The sequence below is a fragment of the Cotesia glomerata genome, linkage group LG9 (genome assembly GCF_020080835.1).
Source record: "Cotesia glomerata isolate CgM1 linkage group LG9, MPM_Cglom_v2.3, whole genome shotgun sequence".
NCBI classification, from domain to species: Eukaryota; Metazoa; Arthropoda; class Insecta; order Hymenoptera; family Braconidae; genus Cotesia; species Cotesia glomerata.
In genome coordinates, this window is record NC_058166.1 from 12,709,137 (window position 1) to 12,733,592 (window position 24,456).

At 27.3% G+C, this 24,456-nt stretch overlaps 2 long non-coding RNA genes across 2 annotated transcripts in view; one reads left to right on the plus strand and one right to left on the minus strand.

Annotated features, from left to right (window-relative positions):
- Positions 1 to 24,456, plus strand: part of LOC123271484 — a 26,111-nt gene continuing 1,655 nt past the window's right edge. Inside the window, exons 1-3 of the long non-coding RNA XR_006510885.1 lie at positions 1 to 12; positions 206 to 212; positions 15,830 to 15,842. This is a non-coding gene — a long non-coding RNA (uncharacterized LOC123271484). The remainder of the gene's footprint in view (positions 13 to 205; positions 213 to 15,829; positions 15,843 to 24,456) is intronic.
- The window catches only part of LOC123271483, a 14,213-nt gene continuing 7,162 nt past the window's right edge, over positions 17,406 to 24,456 (minus strand). Inside the window, exon 2 of the long non-coding RNA XR_006510884.1 lies at positions 17,406 to 17,600. This is a non-coding gene — a long non-coding RNA (uncharacterized LOC123271483). The remainder of the gene's footprint in view (positions 17,601 to 24,456) is intronic.

The following is a 24,456-nucleotide window of genomic DNA, read 5'->3' on the forward strand; positions in this document are numbered from 1 at the left end:
TTAATTATTTTTGTATGTTTGAAATTACAAAAATTACCCAGATTCTTGATATTATTTGTTAAATTCGATTGATTTTCTGCTAATGTTCAGTAGCTTAAAAATTATGAGTTTTTCAATGCAGGCAGATATAATTTTTAGTGAAAATGACATCCTGTAAATTCTTTTAAATCTTTTAGGTCGGAATTTTTTTGTCATTTTCATTAAGTACAACTGTCAATACTTGAAAATTCTTAATATTTTTATTAGTATTTGTGAGATTTTTGATTTTTAAGAAAATTGATATCAAATTAAATGCTCCAGTTGAAAAGAAATTTTTTTCAGTTTCAATTTAAAAAAAACATCATTATAAAACAAATGTTACAATATAAAATGACAGTTTAATCCTCACGTGCATGTAAATAATAAATACTTTCATTTGCCATCAGTTGGAGTTCATCATACATATTTTCTCTCTTTGATTTTTGTTATTTATGTAAGTTTACTTTTTTGAATCATCTTTAATCTCCTCCCCTTAATTTTAACATTTTTCGTGTACGTATTAACTCATCTGCTACAAAACTGGCAAGCTGCGTTGTTTTTTGTTTATTTTACTTTTTTGGTATGAGCGTATATATATATATCGAATGCCCTAATGTATATAATACATAATGTAATGGTCGGCTTACAAAAAAAACTTCGTGAAAATTGAGAGTAAGTGCGCATGAGATATTATTGAAATTGACTGGGGGAGAAACGGACTTTTTGTGAACGCCTCGATTCGCGGTCATATGATAAAAAACGTTTTTTTATGGTAAAGTTGAAAAGTGAATGGGAAAATAAATGTCCGGATGTGAATTAGATATACTTTTTTGTCACAGGAAATGAATATACTAAAACATTGTATGAATTTTTCGATTATTATTTATTGGATTTATTCTTTTGTGAAAAGATGTAGCTCATTGAATTACTATATGATTTTTCAAATAATTTCGATTTAAAATATTAAAGAACAATTTCCAAAAAATTTGAAAATGTACTAATAATTTGAAAGCTACTTGATGATTATAATTATAATTAATTTCACACCGCTGCTTTTCAGATCTCCCCTAGTAGAAATGATCAAGTTTTCACTCGATTAAATCTAGTATCCGGCTAGCGATCATATCTAGTAACTGGCCAGCGAAACTACACGGAGAAAAAAACATAGGGATTTTTCCTATTTTTGCATTGGAAAAATTCCTATGTTAACATTGGAATAATAACTATGTAACATAGAAAAACTTTCTATGTGTAAAAAATTCAAAATTCTACACTGTAAAAAATTTGTTGGACTCGGTGTGGTGTTAATGATTTGGTGTAAAAATTTTTAACACGGACGGTGTGAAAATCGCACTAAGTGTAATGTTAAATTTGAACGGTGTGAATCTTAAATTTCACACCATCACGCGTGTAAATGTATTTCCCGAAAATTTCTCATTAATTAATATAATTTGATTGTTTAGTTTCAGGCATGTACGATATTAGATTATAAATATAAGCATGTAGAAATAAATATTTAAAAGTATATTTTTTTTTAACGTTATGCTATTTTACGGAGTAAAATAAAATTTTTATAGTTAAATTTAGTATCGTTGGAAAAGAGTTTTGACCTGGAGTTGTACCTTTTCATGGTTTCATATAATTCTCACCAACAGTTAATTTATGATAATAAGTATTTAGGCTGCATTCGAAAATGCTCTATTTACAAATACATAATTAAGAAATGACCTTGTATTTTGTGAACTATTGACATTTTTAAAGATATAAGCTCATCTCGATGTTACACTCATCAAGACCTTTCATTTGAGTACCCACATCAATTTTTCATATATTTTATATATTTATTATATATATGAATATATGAAAAATATATTAAAATGCATATGGGTACTCATATGACAGCTCTTGATGAGTGTAACATCAGGATGAGCTTATATTTTTAAAAATGTCAATAATTAAGAACTGACATTGCTATCTTGTCAACTAATGATATTTTTAAAGATATAAGCTCACCCCGACTTTACACTCATCGAAACCTTTCATTTGAGTACCCACATCAATTTTTCATATATTTATATCTAATATATAAAATTCTCGTGTCACAATGTTCGTTCCCATACTCCTCCGAAACGGCTTGACCGATTCTCATGAAATTTTTTATGCATATTCAGTAAGCTGAGAATCGGCTACTATCTATTTTTCTAACCTCTAAGTGATAAGGGGTGTTCACCCCAAAAATTTTTTTTTTATTTTTTTGATAAAATTTTTTTTTTTTTATTTTTTTATTATGTGGCATCAAAAAATACATACAACTCTAAATTTGCACTTTTTTATCACCAACCCTTGCTTTTTAATAGTCATTTTCATAATTTTATCATTTTCTATCCCGCTCGATAACATCAATTATTATCACTTGGTAAGTTATCCCCTCCATGTGTCTACCGGCGTCACCTTTCACCCTGTAAACAGCACGGAGTAGGGATGTTACCTCTACAGTTTTCGGCTATTATTAGTGTTTATGCTTCAAGCGTAGTAGTTAAACATTTTTACTATCTCAGTGTAACTCTCATATCAAATATATTCTCGAGTAACTTTATTATTTATTTATTAATAACTAATAAAATTATTAATTTTGAGTGTAAATCGCACGATCAGTTAATTAAGTGACTTACATAACCTCTAAAATAATCAACACGTGTCACGAGTTCCCGCAAACAACGGCTATTGAGTTGTAAGTATAAATTATTTTTTACGTTTATTATAAAATCAAAAATTATTCTTTCTTATTTATAACGAAAATATTGTTGGGAATGGTGAAAAACGAATTCGGTGAAAATTAGATTTTTATAACAATTGGGAAATTTTTTTTTGTGTTTACTTAGAAGAGCTCTAACTTCGACAGAATTTTTTTTTTTCACTATTTCTAACAATATGTATTTTCGATATAATTAAGAAACATAAAATTTTTCGCTTTCGTGAAACTATCTAATTTTTACATATATATTTAATGTAATCAAAGATAAAATAAATGATTAATATAATGATTAAATATAATAATTAAATAATTCAATCAGTTCTATTCATGTGTGTTTTCTATTGTACAGTGAACAATGCCAACAAAACGCAAAGGGGCCAATTTGAGCCATGATACAAATAAATCTAGAATCATTCGAAATAGAAGAGCCCAAAGAACCGAAGAACAAGTTCAGGAAGAAAATACTGGAGCGCGTGTGAGAATGGCGTAATTGCGTCAAGAACAATCAGACGATACACGAGCTGAACGCAATGAAGTCATGAGATTAGAACAACGACAATCACACCGTTTTACTGTCAATAGACGCAGAGCGAATGACCAACAACGCCAACAGGCACATCGAGCACTTGTAGCTACATCATTTCTGCGTCTAGCATTCCAGTATGAGCCCGATATTGAATATTATGCTCATTAAAAAGTAGTAATTGGTGCTATGGACAAAGAATGCCCGTATTGTCATGCTTTGAAATTCAAAAATGAACCAGCCGGGATGTGTTGCGCGTCAGGGAAGGTACAACTACCTGTAATTGAAACACCATCAGAACCATTAAACGGTTTGCTTATCGGCACAGATCCAGATTCTAACGTGTTCCTGAAGTCCATTCGAACATTCAACTCATGCTTTCAAATGACATCGTTCAGAGCAACAGAAATAGTTCAAAGTACTAATGCAAATGGTCAACAATACAATTCTACATTTAAAATCAGAGGCCAAGTTTATCATAAAATGTCTGTTTGTGGCTTAGATTTGAGCACACCATGTTTTTCACACGGACAATTATACGTTGCATGCTCTCGAGTGGGTAAACCATCAAGTTTGTTTGTATTAGCTAAAGACGGGCTAACAAAAAATATTGTTCACGCTGCAGCATTAAGAGATTAATATTATGTAATTAATTAATTATATAAATAATTATTTCTTTTAATAAATTAAAACAATTAATGTTTGGTGTTTTATTATTTTTAAACAACATTCCCTCATCGTTCACAGCGCTCCAGGCCTTTTTCACTCATATTCCACATCCTTATACACTTCCAATAAGTTAGTAATTTTTTTTCTACACTAGAAATTCTCTAGAAATTATTCACATGGCAAAACAACGTTTGCTGGGTCAGCTAGTATATTATATTTATTAGGATGGCCCAAAAAAACCGACCATTTTTTTTTTTTTTCAGTCTCGAGTGAAAAAATGTTAGTTTTTGATGTTTTAAAACCCCTCTTCAAAGGACAGCTCAAAAGAAAATTTTTAGAGCATTTTTTTTTTTTTTTTTATTTAGTACAATAATCGATAAAAATACATCACGAGATGAACTAAAAATCAAGCACAATATAGAAAACATAATTTTTTTTTAATTTAATAATTTTATTTAATCAACTTCCAGGCGTGGGTTCGAATCCCAAGCTGGTCTTAGAAACCAGCTTGGTTGAGATTTGACCCTTGCTGCGTAGGTTAAGATTTTCACAAACCAAAAAGACTCCAACGTACCACTCCTAACAGTTAAAGTCGGCGATTTGATCACAGCAGTTAAAAACGACTCCAAATAATAATTAATTATAGAAAAAAAAATTATGAGCGACCTTTTAAAATTTAAATTTTGAACTGAAACTTTCAGAAACTTATTTTTTTTGGTCTATAAAATTATACCGAGACGAGAAAAAAAATTAAAAAAAAAAAAATTTCTGACGATTTTTGAAATTTAAAAAAATTTGGAGCGACCTCTTAAAAATTTTTTTTTTGAGCTGTCCTTTGGAGAGGGCTCTTAAAATATCAAAAACTAACATTTTTTCACTCGAGACAAAAAAAAATAGTCGGTTTTTTTGGGCCACCCTAATATATATGTATATATGAAAAATATGTCAAAATGCATGTGGGTACTCAAATAAAATCTCTAAATGAGTGTAACATCGGGATGAGCTCAGATCTTCAAAAACGTCAATAGTTAAAAAAGTATAGTGCAATTTAACAAGTCATTATTTAATAAAGCAAAATTTTATTTATTTATAATTCACAAGTCATGACAATCACTTAATGACTACAAGGTTACTAGTAATAGTTATTAAATTTGCAAAGTTATAAATAATAACACGGAATAGTGTAAAACAGTAAATTACACCGTGTTAAATTTACATGAGTCAAAATTTCACACCGACTTCTCACACTTACACGACGGTGTAAAAGTCTCTGGGTCCAACTTTTACACCGAAATTTTTTACAGTGTATATCCTTTTCATATTTTATTCAATTTTATTTATTTACATCATGTTAATAAAGAAAAAATTCCCATGTTACCATTGGAAAAATTCCTATGTTAACATTGGAAAAATTCCTAAGTTGACATTGGAAAACTTCCTATGTTAACATTGGAAAAATTCCTATGTAACATAGGAATTTTTTCTATGCAAAAATAGGAAAAATCCCTATGTTTTTTTCGCTGTGTAGGTAAAAACTAGAAATTGCGCCACCTACAACTGAATCGTAAACATTGGTCACACCGATGTTCTACTTATACTAGTGTGTGTATGTTTATTTTTTCACTTTAACCTGTAAGTTGAATTATTTTTAGTAAATATTAAGAATCAGTATAAATAATTTTAAAAAATTGTATATTTAAATATAAAAATAATCTGTCATATATTTTCAAAAATAGATGAAATTAAAAAAGTCGACATAATCTAATTACGGATGTGGGCAATCAAAACAAATACTCCAGACTGTCACCTCGAGTTATTACATTATTAAAAATTTTACAAAGAGTTTTTCCAAATTTGCCAATGTGTGGAAAAACACTTTTAAAAATAACCGTAATTTTTATTATTTTATTATTAATGTTTTTAGTTTTATATTTAAGAATATAATATAATATAATAAGTTAATAGCTTATTTCATAGTTTTTAATACTTTTATAAATGAAACTATTCCATTTTTAAATAATTATTACTATTGTTATTACGATTATTATTGTTATTATAATTTTGAATTGTAACAAACTTATCCATATTTAATTTTAAATAACTTCCAAGCTTACAAGTGCCACCATGTTTTATTTGATGTCTAGTAAAACTGGCCAGTAACTAGTTAGACAAGTTACTGGATATTATACTAGCCAGTTCCTAACTTAAGTCTAGTTAAACTAGCCAGTTACTGGCCAGATGCTTGATTACATTTCTACTAGGCGTTAAAAAGTGAAATGATTTATTTCGCGAATGATAGATGGTAATTTATAGCACGAAAATTTTTCATTTTCATATTAATTGATAAAATGTTTAAATTCTGGATGAACTTTATTTTATTCGTGAATTTCTTGTGAATGTTGAGCTCAGATAAAATTTTTCGTCGAAAATGAAAATTTTTGAAACGTTCAAAAGTTTATTTATACATTTATAAAAATGAATTTTAATTAATGTAATAACCTTAATTTAATCTAATACGATAGAAGTCGGTGTATAATCTAAATAATTATACTCAATACAGGGACGAAAAAAATGACAAATTTTATTGTTATGTTTTTCTTTGATGGCGTAATAATTATGTTAATTAATAAAATACGAGGTTTTCTATTAGTTATGAAGTTCTACTTATATTTTTCCGAGAACATTTTATGACCACCCATTAGTAACTATTTTCAGAAGTCCCAAAATGTAGCCTATTTGAATACTTAAGATGACTTTTTTTTTAAACTACGAAGAATGGTGCGATGATCGCATAGATGTATTATGGTTGATTATCTTAAATTATTGTCATATCGATTTCATGTAAATTTTGTGAGATTTTTACGTAATCTTTACTCATATTTTAATATCTTAAATAATATGAGATTTTGTCAGTGTTATGCTATCATGAATATTTTCCTTAAAATGCTTATCTTTTTTTTTTTTTCGTTTCTGACGTTCAAATCTAAAGAACTACTAAAATTTTCTAAAATTTTCTGGTAGCACCTTCTTTACGACTTTTTTCTATTTTGTCTGAAAGATTCCTTTGGTGCTACTACACAGAAAAAAAATGTTCTTGAATCAAGTATATATTTTTGAAGAGCTCAATATTCTTGGTTTGAGTAGAAAAATTCTTGATTTAAGAAATTTTTTCTTAATTTAAGGAAATTGTACTTAATTCAAGAATTTTTCGTCTTGATTCAAGATAATTACCCTCTTCAAAATTATATTCTTGGTTCAAGAATTTTTCTTTTGAATCGTTAATTTTTTTTTCTGTGTAGAAATTTTTTCTTTATTACAATCGGTTCAACGGGTATGATGCCAGAACTGGCTAATTTACATGGATATGTTGATTTCATTTCAGAGATCAAAACTATCTATGTTCAATTGAGACTTTGAACCGGAAAATTGTCAATCTAATCCATCAAAGCACCAAATTTATAATATGTACAATGTACATAATTATATAAATTAACCAGAAACTTTATTTCCCAATCTTAAAAGTGTCCCATGTAACCTGAAACACTTGTTCGTTTCTAACCGTCTTGCGTTGTGCAGGTACCCTCTGTAAAATATGGTTAAGAAGATAAAATCGGTTTATAATAATACAAAATGACTTGAATAAGTACAATATAAAAAGAAAGTAGACTTTTACTTCAAATAAAAGGATTTTGATACAATGGATTACTGAACACATATGTTTGACCACATTATTTTCTCCGACAGAAATAATAATATATTACAAATAGCACGTGTCTTCTTAAGTTTGCTACGAAGGGTTAAGCGCTCAATCAGAAGAAGAGTGAGTGAATACTCATGTCATGTCACGACATAAGTAAAAGTAGGCACCACAAAACCGCAATAAGACATCAGACATGCTTTCTAGAAAGTCGCTTTTTCTTACATTATTCTTAGAGGGTATGTTATTATTCCTATTGTGAAATAAAGAAATGGAAAAAGACTCAACATGCGAATTGAACTCAGGAAACGGTTGATCGAACTCGTGTTTCTTAAATATATTTTTAAATAAATGTTTTATTTAAAGTATACTTATATATCTACTTGAGAAATGAATATCGCGGTCACGCATATCTATAAGACAATCGCGCAAAAGCATCTTGTCTGTAAAACGAATGCGGAACGACTAGTTCATTGTTCGTCCCACAACTATTTCTTTTTTATTATTTGCTTTCCTTCCTCTCCGATCTTTTTTTTTTTTTTTTTTTTTTTTTTCCACTGATTTTTATCGATACCTGTCGCGTTCGGAATAGCATAAATCTATTTCTGTATCGACACCCACTAGTCAAACTAGTGCGTACTCAATTTGGCTTAAAAATTGTCTAGACTCCAAGCAAAAAATTGCTTATGCTATTTAATTTGGATCGTACCAAAAAAAATTCATTTTCGCAGGTTTGAATAATTCATGACAGTTTGCATTTTTTTTTTTTTAAGTTCAAGCGTCTGTGTATATTTTTTTATGACCTCTCACCTGAAATTTTGAGTGTATTATATAATCATTGGGATACTAACATCCGAAATGAATGAATTTCACCCCAAGGGTTGATCCCGTAACGGTTTGGTGCGAGGGCGAAAAAAAATAGTGGTCACAGGTATAGAAAAAACTCAAGAAGAACAGAGAAAAAAATAAGCGTAGATCCTAAAATCGTAATGGTTTAAAATTTAAAAAGAGTTTAATCCTTAAATGTATTTTGAAAGACCTTTTACGTTACCGCCCAGTACTTTACTTCTATTTATACATCTTCTTTCTTTTAAAAACTTTTCAATGCTCTTTCTCCTTTCTGTCTACTGAAATTCTCATTACCTTTTATTTTCTTCATTTATTATTTTTGCTTCCATCTTATTCTTACCTTATACCGAAGTACAGTAGAAACCGAGGAAGGCGCATAATATAAAAGTATAAAGTCTCTTCCGGGTACTTTTTTTGAATCCACGACTCGGGTTTTTTATTATTATATTTTTCGTACAGTACACCGCATCATCAAGGGAAATAACACACGCAACCAACTTTCTCAAGTGGCTTTTTTACTTTGATGATGTTCCACCTCCAACCAGGTGTCGTTCTGAAAATTTGCCGGCTGTTTCCTGCCAACGAGAGACGAGACGAGTTTTCGCGGGTGATCAGGACGTTACGCCCAATTTTTCGTTCATCTTTTTTTTTTTCATCATTACAACTCGCTTTTTTTACTACGTCGTTTTTTATTATCGTCATTATGGTAAGAGTATTATGTAATAAAAAATACCGGTAAAATTTTATTTTTCCCGGAAAAAATTTGAAATGCTCGAATCGTTTATTATTTCGAGTACAAGAATTAGATAGTCTTTGCAATTTTTTTTTTCTAACTTAATTAATTTCAGATTATCAAATTTTTGGCATAAAATTGAAACTTATGCTGTACGCTGAAAAAACTATCCCGAGGCAAAAATTTGAAGACTGGAATGGAACTGCCAAAACTATCGATTATTATTTTTGCAGTTTTAAAATAAATATAGAAAACTGTATTTAAAGATAAAACTGATTTGAACTTTCTAGTTCCGAATATTCGACGATTCAGGAGCATCAGGTTGAACTCAAGGTTCATTTTGATGATAAAAAAAAAGTCATTCAGTTTCAAAACAGGTTGATAATTTAAGCAGTCGGAGAACGATTTTCGTTAATAAAAATTTGGTGTAGTTGATTGTGTTCACGGTTGTGATATCAATGAGATGTATTCTATTGATGTCGTAGTTTTAATTAATGAATTTAGAAAATTGAATGGCGTCTTTTATAATAAATTAAATATAATAAATTTTCTAAAAATATTATATACCTGCTTACATTTTTTTTTATTATTAATTTTTTTTTTTTTAATGAATTGAAATCACAACGATAATCAATGAACTTCATTGTGAATTGTACGTATGAACATCCCATTTATAGACAATTAATTAATAATGCTGAAAAATCAAATAGAAGAAATTTACTCTGGACGGGACTCGATCGCGGAACCTTAGGACCCGAAGTCTGGAATGTTAACCACAAGGCTGCACTCAGATTTGAAAAACTTCCATTATTCTTAACTTTTAAGACTCAAAGATATCTGACTTAGAAAATCAGGTTCTCCAGTTCAAAAACAGAACATTCAATTTGATAAGATAAAAGAAATGAGCTTGATTTCAACCTTATCAGACTGACTCGAACAAATAATTTGGTCAGCATCAATTCAGGTTCATATTTTATTGTACAGAAGGTCGTTCAGTGTCAAGAAAGCTCAAAAAGTTGATGCTGGTTTGAAACTGGAAAGCCTAAATAATACTTTAGTTCCATTCAGTTTCAAATCAGTTTGAACCTTAATGCTTATATCAGGCTGAACAGTTTGATTTTAGTTTCAATTCAGCTTAGTCAGTTTCATATTAAGTTCAATTCAGCTTGAACAGTTTAACCTAAGTTTGAAATCAGCCTCAACAGCTTCAATTCAAGCTCCAAATTCTTGCCTCGGGTAGTTGATCCAAGAATTTGTCATCTTGAAACTCGTTTTATTAGCTTGCAAAATTTATCTTCTTTGCACAAAAAAAAAAATTACTTTAATTAATAATTTAGAAAAATATCTTCTTGATTTGAGTAGAAAAATTCTTAAAATAAGAAATTATTCTTGGTTTAAGTAAATTTTACTTAATTTAAGAATTTTTCGTCTTATTCAAGACAATAAAACTTTTTAAAATTATTTTCTTGGTTCAAAAATTTTTCTCTTCATTCAAGTTAATTTTTTTTTTTCAGTGTGATTAATTTTCGTGAAAAACAAATAAATTCTTCATTAAAAAACATAATTTTCACAATCTAATAATGAATTCGTTTTCTCTTTTTTTAAGAATTCTACATTTCTACTAATCCAAAATAGCAAGAAAAAGTAGAATGAATGTTAACAGGTATCTTGATTAACGAGAAAAAAATTATTGGGTTCAAAATAGGTTGACTTGTTAGAAAATAGCAAACTTCTTTATTAAACTCATGAATTCTTAAATGATGAACTTTTTAATCCTTTTTATTTTTAACTTCCCGTTTGGAAAATTAATAATTTTCAAAAGTAGGATCTTGAAAACGATCAACCGATCAAGATGAACGACACAGCGTTTGAAAGTGTTCATATAGACTTCAAGCTGATTATAGATTTTGATGTCAATTGATCGAGCCATTTTAAAGATATTCAAAAAATTAAAACGAAAAAAAAATTTTTTTTAAGTTTTTGAAATAACTTTCAAAATATTAGACTAATCAACTTCAGTAGTCAAAGACACTTTTTTTATTTAACTTAAAACACTGCGTCGAATGCCGCCAAGTAAGTAAAAATCAAATGACGCATTCAAAAGTTATAGCCATTTAAGAATTTCGAAATAATTTTTTTTTTGATATAACTTTTAAATTTTAAATAGAGCTCGAAGAGCTCAAAAATCAACCAGTGAGGAGATTTTTGAGCGTCTCAAACTCGAAAAAAGTGAAAAGTTTCAGGGTTGGCCTGCTGGTCAACCTTTTTTCTGATTTTTTTTTTTAATTACAAGTGTATTTCTTAAATTAATTCAAACTTAATATCTCAAATCATGAATGAAATTTTGAGTAAAATATTTTTTGTGAGCCAGGTCATTTTTTTTTTTTAGTGTATAAATTTTGATAATGCAAAAATATTTTTTATTTTTTTCATAATTGGCTGATCGCAAAAAAAAATTATTTTAACACTATCCATCGAATGTTGAGTATACCACACTTCATTTAACTTGTGTAACCCCCAAAACTTATCGAACACTTGATTTCGAGTTCCAGGTCGAATTCCGATAGTCAATTCATGAAATCAAGCCAATTGAATAAATTAATGACTTATCAAGGCGAGTGTTTATTGACGCGTAAATAAACATTATTGGTGGTCGTTATTTATAGACAAGCAGTAAATTTGTTTTATATGTATATTTATATTCATATTAGTCGCCTTGGGTTAAAGAAGAAACACGCGAGGCATTGATTGACTGAAGGGAGTAATTTGTGATCTAACTAATCGGGCATGTCGCCATTCGCCATGTCTAGACAGTTTTACGATTAGCACATTATTATCAATTTATTTCGATAATTTATATCATAATCATTTATTATAGTTAAGAGAATGGAGAAAATTTTGTCTTCAGCGTATTTATGTGATAAAATTATTTTTTTGTAGTTAAATTTGGTATAATTGGAAAGGTATTGCCTTCAATTTATTTGTGCCTCTTAAAGATTTCATTTGGTTTTCAGCAATATTTATTTTAAATAATTATTATGATAAGAGTTTGGAGTAATTTTAAACAGATTTGAATTTTACGCTAAATAAAATTTGTTTATTTTATTTTGAATCTCAATCCATATTATTAAGAAAATAAGAAAAATTTGTATTATAAAATTAGTTTCGATAGTCAAATTTCGTACACTGAGGGAAAAATTTATTTTGAAAAAAATGAGTCGTGTTATAGCAAGAAATTAATTTGTTGAAAATTATCAACGATTTTATTTCTTAGCTAAAAAATAAAAATTTTTTTCGTAGTAACTTTCTTCTTAAAAAAAAGATTTCTAGTTTTGGAAAAAACAATTTTGAATGAACAAATTAATATCTTATTACAACATTGTTCATTTTCCAATAGAAATTTATACCATCAGAAAGGTCGTAACCTGAATTTATGTCTTTTCATGTTTTTATATTTTTTTCTGCAACAGTTAATTAATGATCTAAATAATTAAGAGAATAAGAAAAATTTTATGACGGACACATTTTTATTTTAAAAAGGATTTCTTTAGTGAAATTAGGTATCATAAGAAACGTTTTAAGTTGAATTTGTACATTTTCACAATTTTATATATTTTTTCTGATGATATTCAGGTTTTTTATGCTAAGTTACTAGAGGAGTTTTGAATAGTTTGTTGGTTTTATAAGTTTTTTCTGGAAGATTTCACATTAAATTATTGTTAATTAGTTCTATCATAGCAATATCTTATTTTTAATGTACTAGCATAAATCGCACGTTACGCGCGGGTAATATATATATCTGCAATAAAATCACACTAAAATAAAATTAAAATAAAAATTACACACAAATAATTTGTACACTAAAACTGATATATAATTATTAAATACAAAATATGTAAAAAAGAAAAAAAAGTTTTCGCTTACCTAATTTATTTATTAGTGAAGTTAATAACAAATAAAATTAATACAATCAAATTAATGAAAATAATCTCGAGCGCTTACTACCCTTATAATGTTTACTTCTACTACCCCCCCCCCCCCGATAGATGACCCCATAAAAACCGCACATCAACCCAACAGAAACCTCAATAAAAACCTCATAGAAAACCGCATAAAAACCCCATTACAACCTCCCATCTAGACAACACCCCCATAGTAACCGTTGCTACTCTCTTAAATCGAAATAGTGACTTTCGACTATGAAGTAGTGACTATTCACTATTTAGTAGTGAAAAGTATACCACTATTTGAATTAGTGATCTATTCTACACTGCAAAAATAGTGGATAGCCACTATAGTCACTATTTCGATTTAAGAGAGTAGGTAACGCTCCCATAACAACAGTTGATTAGCAAAAAGGCTTTACATTTTACCAAACCAACTTTTTATTTGAAGATTTTAAAAATACTTTTATTATGTATACTGTGATTAAAAATATCGATAAATGATTAGGACAAAGTCCTTTTCTTCAAAATTCGTAATTAAGACAGTCGCAGTGAGTACAGGTAGTTTGTAATCAATTATAATTACAGTTATATGCGTTAGTTCAACTTAGAATTTATAAAGATATTAGTGACTACTAGTACAAAAAAACGCATTTAACTCAGCAGACACCACGCCGAATAACTCTAATGCATTGCATAATAACATATTATTATACTAAAAAAAAAAAGAATATTTTTATAAATTTAAGTACGACTTAATAAAAAAATTTTAGTAGTTTTATTTTAGTACGTTTTTTCTTCCGACAATGCAGTCGTAGTACAAGTACAGTATCCGAAGTCTATTGAAACTAAAAATGCATAATCACTTGTAGGCCACCATTAAGATCCTTATTATATCGCATAACAGTTATATGTATAATGATGTTGCTACGAAAGACTTGTTGCATCTGTCGTTGGTGAATTATTTTTTCCGTATTGTTCTCACATTATTCCTATTGTTTTGTTATTCATTATTTTTTCCATAACACATGTCCATTTAATTTTTGATGTTTAAATATAACGTTTTGGGGATAATTGTCAAAAATAATTAAATTGCACACAATTTCACAGTCCGTTAGATGTAACAGTTACAGAGTACCAATTTTATCAATTATCAAAAATAAAAATTGTTATTGTTCGGGTAAAATTACATTAGAAGTACAATTACTCATTTTAATGTCTTCTCTAGTATATTACATATTGTGTTAAACGAATAAAATGACCTCTTGGCTTTTTTATAATAATAAATCGCTAATAGTGTGTGTAAACTGATCGATACTTAACGATTTATAAATGTTGAGATATTCGATGTCCTTGGAATTAATGTTAATCACAAATGCAAAAAAATCCTTGGTATAATTACACGACGATCCATCGGTGATTAAGTAAAACAAAAACTTTTAATAATAATAATAATTAAAATAGTTATAATAATATGTAGATACAACGATATTAAATGAAATCTACATGGATGTGTATAAAAATAATATATTCGCATATATTTATAAATATATTCATTCTACGAATTATTTCTACCGTGTCAAGGACATTAGTCACATTTTTAGTTATTTTTCTATTATAATCAAAATTTATTAAGCTAGGGTTCGAAAGATATATATTTTAATTTTAATGAAGTGATTCAAAGGTGCAATAAAATTTTTTTTTCTTTTTTGCAATATACATACTTTTGTTTATTTTTCGTTTAATCTAATAAATAAAAAAATTTTTAAGTTATGGACAATACATTCTTTTTAATTAAGGTAAAAGCCCCAATAGATGATCACGTACCAGTATATGATCACTCCATGTATTTGTATATCTATATTCATAAATATAGGTATACAAATACATGGAGTGATCATATACTGGTACATGATCATCTATTGGGGCTTTTACCTTACTGACAAAGTGCAAAATAATTTTCTCACAAAAATTTAGAAAAAATTAAATTACCTTTAAGTCTAAAGAAATAATTGACAGTTAAAAAAAAATATTGCAGCAAAGTATTGAAAAATTTAGAATAAAATTTTTTTTTTCAATATTTTACCATACCAAATTTATTCTTTTTTTAATAAATTTGGCTTTCAAGTATTTTCATTTAATTTTGAACCAAAAAAATTTCCGTCTTTCGATCTAATAAATTTTCTTCTTTCAATTTTTTATAGTAAATAAAATGGAATTGAAGTGAAATATTATTTTCAAGTATTTTACAAAAAAATTAAAAGACAACTTTATTACATCTATAGTTAAGAGCATTTTTGGTAAAATTTTATAATTTTGAATTTTGCTTCAAATTTATTTAATTATTTAAAAGAAAATGTTTTTTAGAATATGTTGTGTTATTTTTTAATAATAAAAACTCTTTGTTTCTTTTACTTAACAATTTGAAATCATGTTAATTAATCTGCATTCAATTTCAACTATTACTCTTCTATATGATTGTTTTGATATAAATAAACAAAATTTAGTGTAACCTAACTTAAATGTTCAAAGGATTAAAAAAAATTTTTTAAAAAGAATATATATAATTAATATGTTTATTGTACAAAATTGACAAAATTACATTAAAATATTTTGTCAAATACACATAATATAAAAAAAGGTAATAATTTAAAGTTCATACACCGTCGGCCTTAGTCGAGGTAACGTTAAGAATCAGTAACTCTCTCAATTAATTTATTTCATACAAAAAAAAAAAAAAAAACTAACAAAAAAAGAACAATCACATCATAATTTGACATGACGTGACATTCCAAACGCTACCTCAAGTAAAAGAAAATTTAAAAATAAAAATAAAAAAATACCGTATTATTAAAATAAAATCTTCGATTAAAATTGGTACAAAAATATATCATATATCATATATATGTTTGTATAATTTACGTGATATTTATATATAAATATATGTATTCTACATTTATATTTATATATTTGATATACACACATACATATTAATAATAATGATAATAATAACTATTACAATCACGCAACAAACATTAAACAATCAGTAATTACGTAGATTAATAAAAAAAAGAAATAATAATAGTGGGATAAAAAATAATTAGTCAAGATATAGACGTAAATAATAAGGTAACAATTAGAAGTTAAAAGGTCATGAAAAAAATAAATATGTTAATTAAATAATTAATTTATTAATTAAATGAAAAAAGAAGATTTATAAATGAATTAATTAAAAATGATAGGATACAAAATTTGACTCTGGTAACTCGTACACTTTCAGGCATGCTTTAGCGCTCGATTAATTTAATTAATTAACAAGTTCGATTAATTAATTAATCGAGCGCAGAAAGCTAATGTTTGTTTATTATTACAAACAATTAAAACGACAAACATGACGGTGTTTAAATACAATAAAAAAATAATATTAATAATAATAATTAATTAATAATACAGTAAATTATAAAAGTGATTTTTAACACACACTTTTAGTGTCAAAATTTTAGTGACAGTCTTTTGTCCGGTGGTTTAATAATTTCTTACAAAAATAATTTCGAACCAAATTTAAAGACTGTTCCGTAATAATTTTTTTTTTTTTTTTTTTTTTTTTTCAAGTAATTGAACAATTTTTTGTATAAAAATTAGAATTTAGAGTTGAATAGTGAAAAAAATTTTTATGTGTATGGAAGTTAAAAAATTATTAATCATTGATAGCTATTACTATTGTTATTGTTAAAAATTATTCAATATCTTTTGCTTCGTTTGTTATTATTAAATAAAATAAAATAAAATAGTAACATCTTTGTTTTAAAACAAATAGCGCGATCCTATTGTATGAGCGTTGAAAGCAGTCGTTTTATTTATTTACTTTGAACTTTATCGTGGGCAGCTTTTTTCATCAGTTCTTTTCACGGTTCGTTTTTTTTTTCGTTGTTTAAGTATACAGTCATTAAATTTTGTTTTTTTCATTTTTTTAATAAATAGTTATTATAGTGATTAATTGTAAATTACATTTAAATAAATATAAATAAAGTGACATAACAGGTAAATTTAAAGAAAAATTTTTCCTAATTTTCGTGGTCCATTTTAGTCTAAAATATCCTTGTAAAAAAATAAATCCAATTTTTAATTAAAAAAATAAAAATTTCTCATCACCGAATCGCAGAATTTAGGACTCAACTGTAAATACTTAAAAAAATTTTAAACCGTGTATTATGTTATACACTATCATATAAATGACATGTCTCGTCATGAAAAAAATAAAAGCTTAATTTTCCATGGCAGTAACAGGCAGTGTTGTTTCTGAAGTAAGATTCTATTGTTGCTGTCTCACGTGCAGGTTTTGGATTTTTGGACGTCTTACATCAAAGTCTTATACTTCTCGCGTTGGCAGTGATCATTTTGCTAATCGATGTCTGCAACAAAAAAATAAATAAAATTTAATATTTTATAAGTTGGAAATTATTTAATAAAGAAATATATTAATGAAATAGATATAGAGCGCTGAAGATATTTTAACGCGGGGCGCGGTGAGATATCCTGATATTGGTGAAGGACGCCTAGTACATTCTAGCTAAAAAATGCACTAAAAAACCACGCCCTATTCACGGTGTCCTCGAGTGATATCAAACTGTCTTTAAGTACATTTAATACTTATCATTTACATTTAATATCATGCTTGTAAGCATAATTGGCAATTGGTATTCAACACTTGAAAGTGTCGACTACAATGTTGGATTATTATTCTAATTATTTTTTTCTCTAATTACAATCATTAATAACTATTTACAAAGCTTAAGTTTGTATTAAAATTTCTAGCAAAATTTTGTTCAATTTCAAAGATTTTTTTCGGTCATCGGGAATGCTAATTTTTACGCTGGGAAGGTGTAATTTTTTTTCAAGATAAATACTTAATAAAAATTCTTAAATTGCAGTAAAAAATATCACATAAGAGTGAAATAATGTAGAATTGATGTTTTAAATACTAAATAGAGACAAAAATAATAATTTGATTTCGCTAAATGAATCCGGCTTGAAGGCTGTCAAGCCTATTGATAGTTACACGACTATTTATTGTCTGACGGAGAGATTGAAACATCTATATGAAAAATCAAGGATTTACTTTTCGACAAAATTTAACTTGAGGTAATTATTTACAAGTGGGGTCAACCCAACTTTGGACTATAACGAGGTGAAAAATTAAAATTTTCAAAATTTTTTTTGATTCTGCTTGTTTTTACGGCGCATTTATGATAAAAACGTCGTGAAAGGAAAAAAGAAATTTTCTACAGGTTTTTTTGTCTTTAAAAGTTGGAAAAAATTTTGGCTCTCATTTTTTTGGATAAAATTTCTATTTTATCTTTTTTTGATATATTTTTTTTTGAAAAGTACTCAAAAAAAGGAACAATTAAAAAAAGAAAAGTTGATCAATTTAATAAAAAAAAAATCTAGCATGGGTTGACCCCACTTTTAAATAACTACCAAGTTTAACAAGTTAATTCTATAACTTTAATCTATTATTAAAAAAAAAATTTCTTTTTTTTTAATAATTCTACAGAAAAATTTTTAATCTTCAAACCTAATTTTGATAAAAAAAAAATCTTTAGAAAAATTTAAAAACTTTCTCTTCCTAGAAAAAATTTCTCCCAAACATTTGCAAAATTAATAAAAAAATTTCACCTTGAAAAAATTTCTCATAATTTCACTTTTTGGGTCCCCCTTTTTTTTTTAACCGACTTATGTAAATTAGTAATTTGAATCAATATAATTAGTAATATATGAATTTAAATTCAATAAAATATGCAGATTAAAAATTCCGCGAATGACTATCGCAATTCTCAATAGAGAGGCAGAAATAATTAAAAGAAAAAAAAGATGGTAATAACTTTCATTTTTTCATTATTTGTAGGTCAAGTTTGTCTCGAAAAACGGTACTCGTTTTTTTTATTTGATATTATATTTTTCATACATCTCTGAGCGATGCATCTTATATCTTAGGGGAAGACTGGGGCACACCCGAAGCACGTGAGTAAGGAAAGAGAATGAGAAAAATAAAAATTAAAAAAAATAAGTTTAATGCGTAGGGTCAGAAATTTTTATATATAGATATGCTTGTAAGACGAAAAAAAAGATCGAGAGATTGGGGAAGAAGAAAGAGATTGTTGGATGGGTTACTGCCGACTGTAGGGATGAGAGGCTTATGTATGTTATGTAGCAGTCTTTACTTTTTTGACTCGCAATAACAAGCCAAAGGTTTTCGTTTTTGTATTTATTTGTATCCCGAATGAAGGAGATCAGTGTTACATGTGTGTACGAACACAAAGAGAGCAGGAGTATGTAATCCCTGCAGGAATCGGACAAAGAGGGAAGTAGAGGGAATATTGGAGATCTGTCGTCCGAAATAAAACTTAACGTGCTCTTACTTATTCTCTTATATTTTACTGAGGAGGAACCGTTATGTAGAATTAAATACAAGAACAAGTATAGTTATATGCCACAGGCTTTTTCACGCGTTTATATTTTCGAGACCAAGACCTAACCCAATCCCTTCTACTTTCTCTAAGTTTCATTCAATGGTTTAATGGTTTGTTTATTTTTTTCGACGGAAGTTTTTGGTGGAACGAAATTACCTTGACAGAATTAAATTATTTTGTGACAAAATTACGGTATAACAGATGACCGATTATAATTTTATCATCAACTATAAATCATTTCAAGTATTTTTATAAATTTTTTAATCTTCATAATAAAAAAAAAGTTTTTGAATTAACAAATTGGAATTTTTGGATTAGATGAAAATTTTGTAGCAAGACTGCTATGTAGCAAAAAATTTTCTATTGTTGAAAAAATATTTTGTTTATTTAAAATATATTTCTTTAATAAATAATAAAATATTACTAAACTATTGATGTGTATTCAAGTAATTTATTTATATCAAGTTCTGCAGTAAGAATTGAACAGAAATTTTTATTAAAATTAATTATGGAGGAATATTTGTCACAGACATTAAAAATTCCAAGTAATTGTAATTACAATATAAAGTATTTATTTTTAAGAATAAATTTTCTGTTAAAAAAAATTTCTTAATGTTCGAGATTAATAATCATTATGAGATCTTGATTTCGAGCCTAGAAATTGAATTATATTTTTTTAACGACGAAATCTTCGAGAGTATAAACTTTTGTAACCCAGTTAATTAAATATCGACAATTGAATACATTATTAAAATCTTTAAAGTAACAACACAGTAATTATTAATTATATGTTCGGTTATTCTATTAAAAAATTGTATATATTTAAATAATAATGATATACTGCAAGTTTTATTATGTAGAGAAAAAAAACTAATCGAGAAAAATATGACTGTCATTATTAAGATGGGTGTGTGTACTTCCGCGCCATTTACCGTTAAAATTTAGACTTTTTCCTCAAAAATTTGTTCTTCGTTCGAGAATTTCGTTATATTCAAATTAGAATCCTGGGTTAGAGATTTACCCTTCAGAATTTGATGAAATTTTATATATTTGAATCCTGCGCAACTAATTCTCTAAAATTTTGATTTATTTTCCAAAATACTTTTCTGGGTTCATTATTTTTAACTTTCCTAAGCAAGATTAGGAATAACAAATAACAATTGCGTAAAAATTCCTCAACACCAATACAAAAAAATGGTGAATTAATCGTGTGATTTGACCTCAGCTGAATTCCCATAAAATTAGACACGATCACGAATACGAATCGAGAGAAGAGCGGATTAAATGCATAAAGATAAAACCGAACGGATAATCATAAGTTTATATAACGAGTCATTTCCCTTGATTCTTGATTCTTGATTTGCGACCACGTGACAGTCAGTTGTCAAGGCAATCTGCTCGCGGTACACAGTGTATACATATAATAGAGCTAAACGTTGAGCGTAAACGTTAAAGATTAAACCATCATCCTTTAACAGGAGATCCTGCTTGCAGCTGATACTGTCTACCGTCGATTAATGTTAATGACATACACCCATACCTCTCGGCACCTTTTTTTTACACCCCTCACGATGAATGGTAATGTGCAGTGTGCAATGGCATAATAATTATTATTCTACAGACAATTTAACTATATTCTATGCTGTAATCGGTAGATAATAGCTCGCTAATAATAATAGTCTTGATTGTAATGTAATGAATTAATTAAGTCATTAATTTCCTTTATTAACATCTATCAGTCTTATCTGTTATCTATTATCTGTCGCGGTTTTATCAATCGGGTCAATATCATTCATTTACAATCAAGGATGTTGTTTATCATTTTTTATCTATCATGTCAATTACTTTTTTATTTCGTTAAAAATTAATTGCTGGTAATGCTAATTGATTTCTAATTTTATTATGTTATATATTAATATGACATGTTTGTAAATTCTATTTATTTATTTTTACATTTCAATATTAAATGAAACGCTTCAGGATTTCAGTGTTTCGCTTTGAGGATATAAGATCAAACAGTTCAATTTACTTTGGCACGTGGATATATACTTGAAGTCCTTGGTAGGACTAATTTTTTTGTTTTCATTGAGTGTTTAACTTTTATGACCGCACACCTCAAACGCTTAAGTATTGGGTGGGTTATGTTAGATTTATTTGTCAAAGCTTTAATTTAAAATTTTTTTTTATTAGAGTAAAAAAAATTTGTATACTAAATATTTTATACTTGTGTGCGACAATTTGATACAACTGTGTTAAAATGAGTAGGTAAAATTATTAAATATTTAATATAAGAATTTTTTATACAAATTTGTTTTGACGCAACGAGGAAAAATTCTTTACTATGTACTTTAATTAAGCAAGAAACTGGAAAAATCGTATTTTTTTAAGCAACTTTTTTCCGGTGAAATTTTCTATAAAATATTTTTGAACAATTTTTTCTATATCTTGAATATTTTATCCAGGATTTGAATCAAAATTACTGTAATCATTTTAAATTCTCTAAGAAATTTCTATAAATTTTTTCATGACGAAAAATTCGATAGAATTGATAAGGACCTTTTTTGTACACAGAAAAAAAAATTAAATTGAATCAAGAGAAGAATTCTTGAACCAAGAAAATAATTTTAAAAAGTTTCGTTATTTTTAATCAAGACAAAAAATTCTTTAATCACGTAAAATTTACTTAATTCAAAAAAATTAAGTTCTTCAAAATTATTTACTTGATTCAAGTAATTTTTTTTTTTGTGTAAGAAATCAAATTTTCTACAAAAAAAGTTTGTTTCATACTTTACTAAAAATTTTAAGTTCGAATTTTGACAAATAAACTCTAATACAAACACGTGTCATCTTCTTTAATAAGAAAAATTTTGATTATTAATTAATAAAAAAAACCATTATTGCCAAACTATTAATTGCAAATAATAATAAGTAAAATAATAATGGATAAAAATGAAATAATTATTTCAACATATATGAAAATTATAAATTATAATAAAAGATTGAGCATATGATTTATATGAATGGAGTAACTTTTGGTTGCATTAAATTATATGTTGAAAAAAAGTTACCCGCGTTTAATGTGCACATATGTCGAGTGGTCGCGTGATGTTTAGTTACATTATTATAATAGTTTAAGACTCAACGAGTAATGTAATCTAATGTAATAGTCTGCATTATATTTTATGTATGTATAGATACATATATATAAATGTAGAGTGCGAATAAGGTGCAGAGGTGGAAGTATATTGTCCCGTGCTGGTAAATGCCACTGGTTGGCATTATAACCGCACGAGTCGAGTACGAGAAGACCTTCGATACCGTGTATTTTATAGTACAGACTAAACTATTAAAAATTTTTATTACGTACTCTATTATATGGTATCGCGATACCCGTGTGTCTACTGGTTCTATGTAGGCAACAGTTCAATAGAATACATCTCAATTATTTTTATCATGAATTTTCACAAGACTAAATTATTTTTTTGAGTAAAAATTTGATTTTTACACTGAAAAAAAAAATGAACTTGAACGAAGATGAAAAATTCTTGAATCAAGTAATATTTATTTAATTCTCAGTTTAAGAAATTTTCTACTTAAATCAAAAAAATGAATATTTTAAAAATTATTTACTTGATTCAAATATATTTTTTTTTTTTGTATAAAAATCAAAATTTATTTATTTTTTTTTTTTTTTTTGAGTGAATGTAAAAATTTTTTTGATCTTTAGTAAAAGCACTAAATAATGATGGTGTACTGAAAATGAGAAAAAAACACTTTTGCTCAAATAACAATTTCTTGGTTCAAGAAATTCGATGAAGATAAAATATTCTATTATTATTATTAATTTCTGAAGAGAAGAGCATCAATATTTACCTTTGGATAATAAATAAATAAGAGAGTAGCTTCATTTAAATTAAGTAAAAATTATTTCAATCGATTTAACAAGTTCTTGAGCTAAGAAAGTATTTTTTTTTTTTTCAGTGTGCACTACTTGATCTATTTGGTTTTAACCAACCATTATTAACTGGCTCTGTTGCATCCATACTCATATCTCTGCGCAGTGATAACTATCTATAATTTTTTTTAAATAATCCTAATATTGTGCATAAGTTAGATTTAATTAATTGAAGTGATTTATTATTCATTTAATTCATTAAAAATTTACTTGAGTTATTTAATTTTAGTTTAGATAGAGCCGAATTATAACGAAAAAATCTTTTATAGCTTTGCTAGTATTATAAACTAATTATAAATAACTGTATTGGGTGACCTTATCATTTGCCTATGGCTGTTGGGTCTTAATAAAAGAAAAATAAAAGTAAATTATGGAAATTTGTGAAAAATAAAATTTGTTTTTGAATTGAAAGCAAATAGAGATATCTTGAAGTTAATTTTTTAAGATCTATCAGACCCAAAATAGAACCAGATAAGACACAAGGCAAAATCTTTAAAATTCCGTGTGCTGGTATTTGTCTAGACGTTTCATATATAAGCGAGATATAATATGTCGGCGGTGTTTCCCCTCTTAAAGATGAGCCCATCACGATGATCACGATGAGCTCTAGACAAGCAAAGAGAGGTGAACGACCCTCGAACTTAACTCTTCAGTGAGTCCCTGGCCCCGGCCCCGGTCCCGGGTTCCAAAGAAAAGAGAAGCGCAAAAAATTATATATTTTATGTACGCGTTACAGCCACTTTAATTACTAATTTAAAACCCACCCATTTAAATCGAAATCTGCATACCTTTTTTTATTGCACTACGCTGACTGCTTTCAATAAAAGTCAATCAATTTGCTCA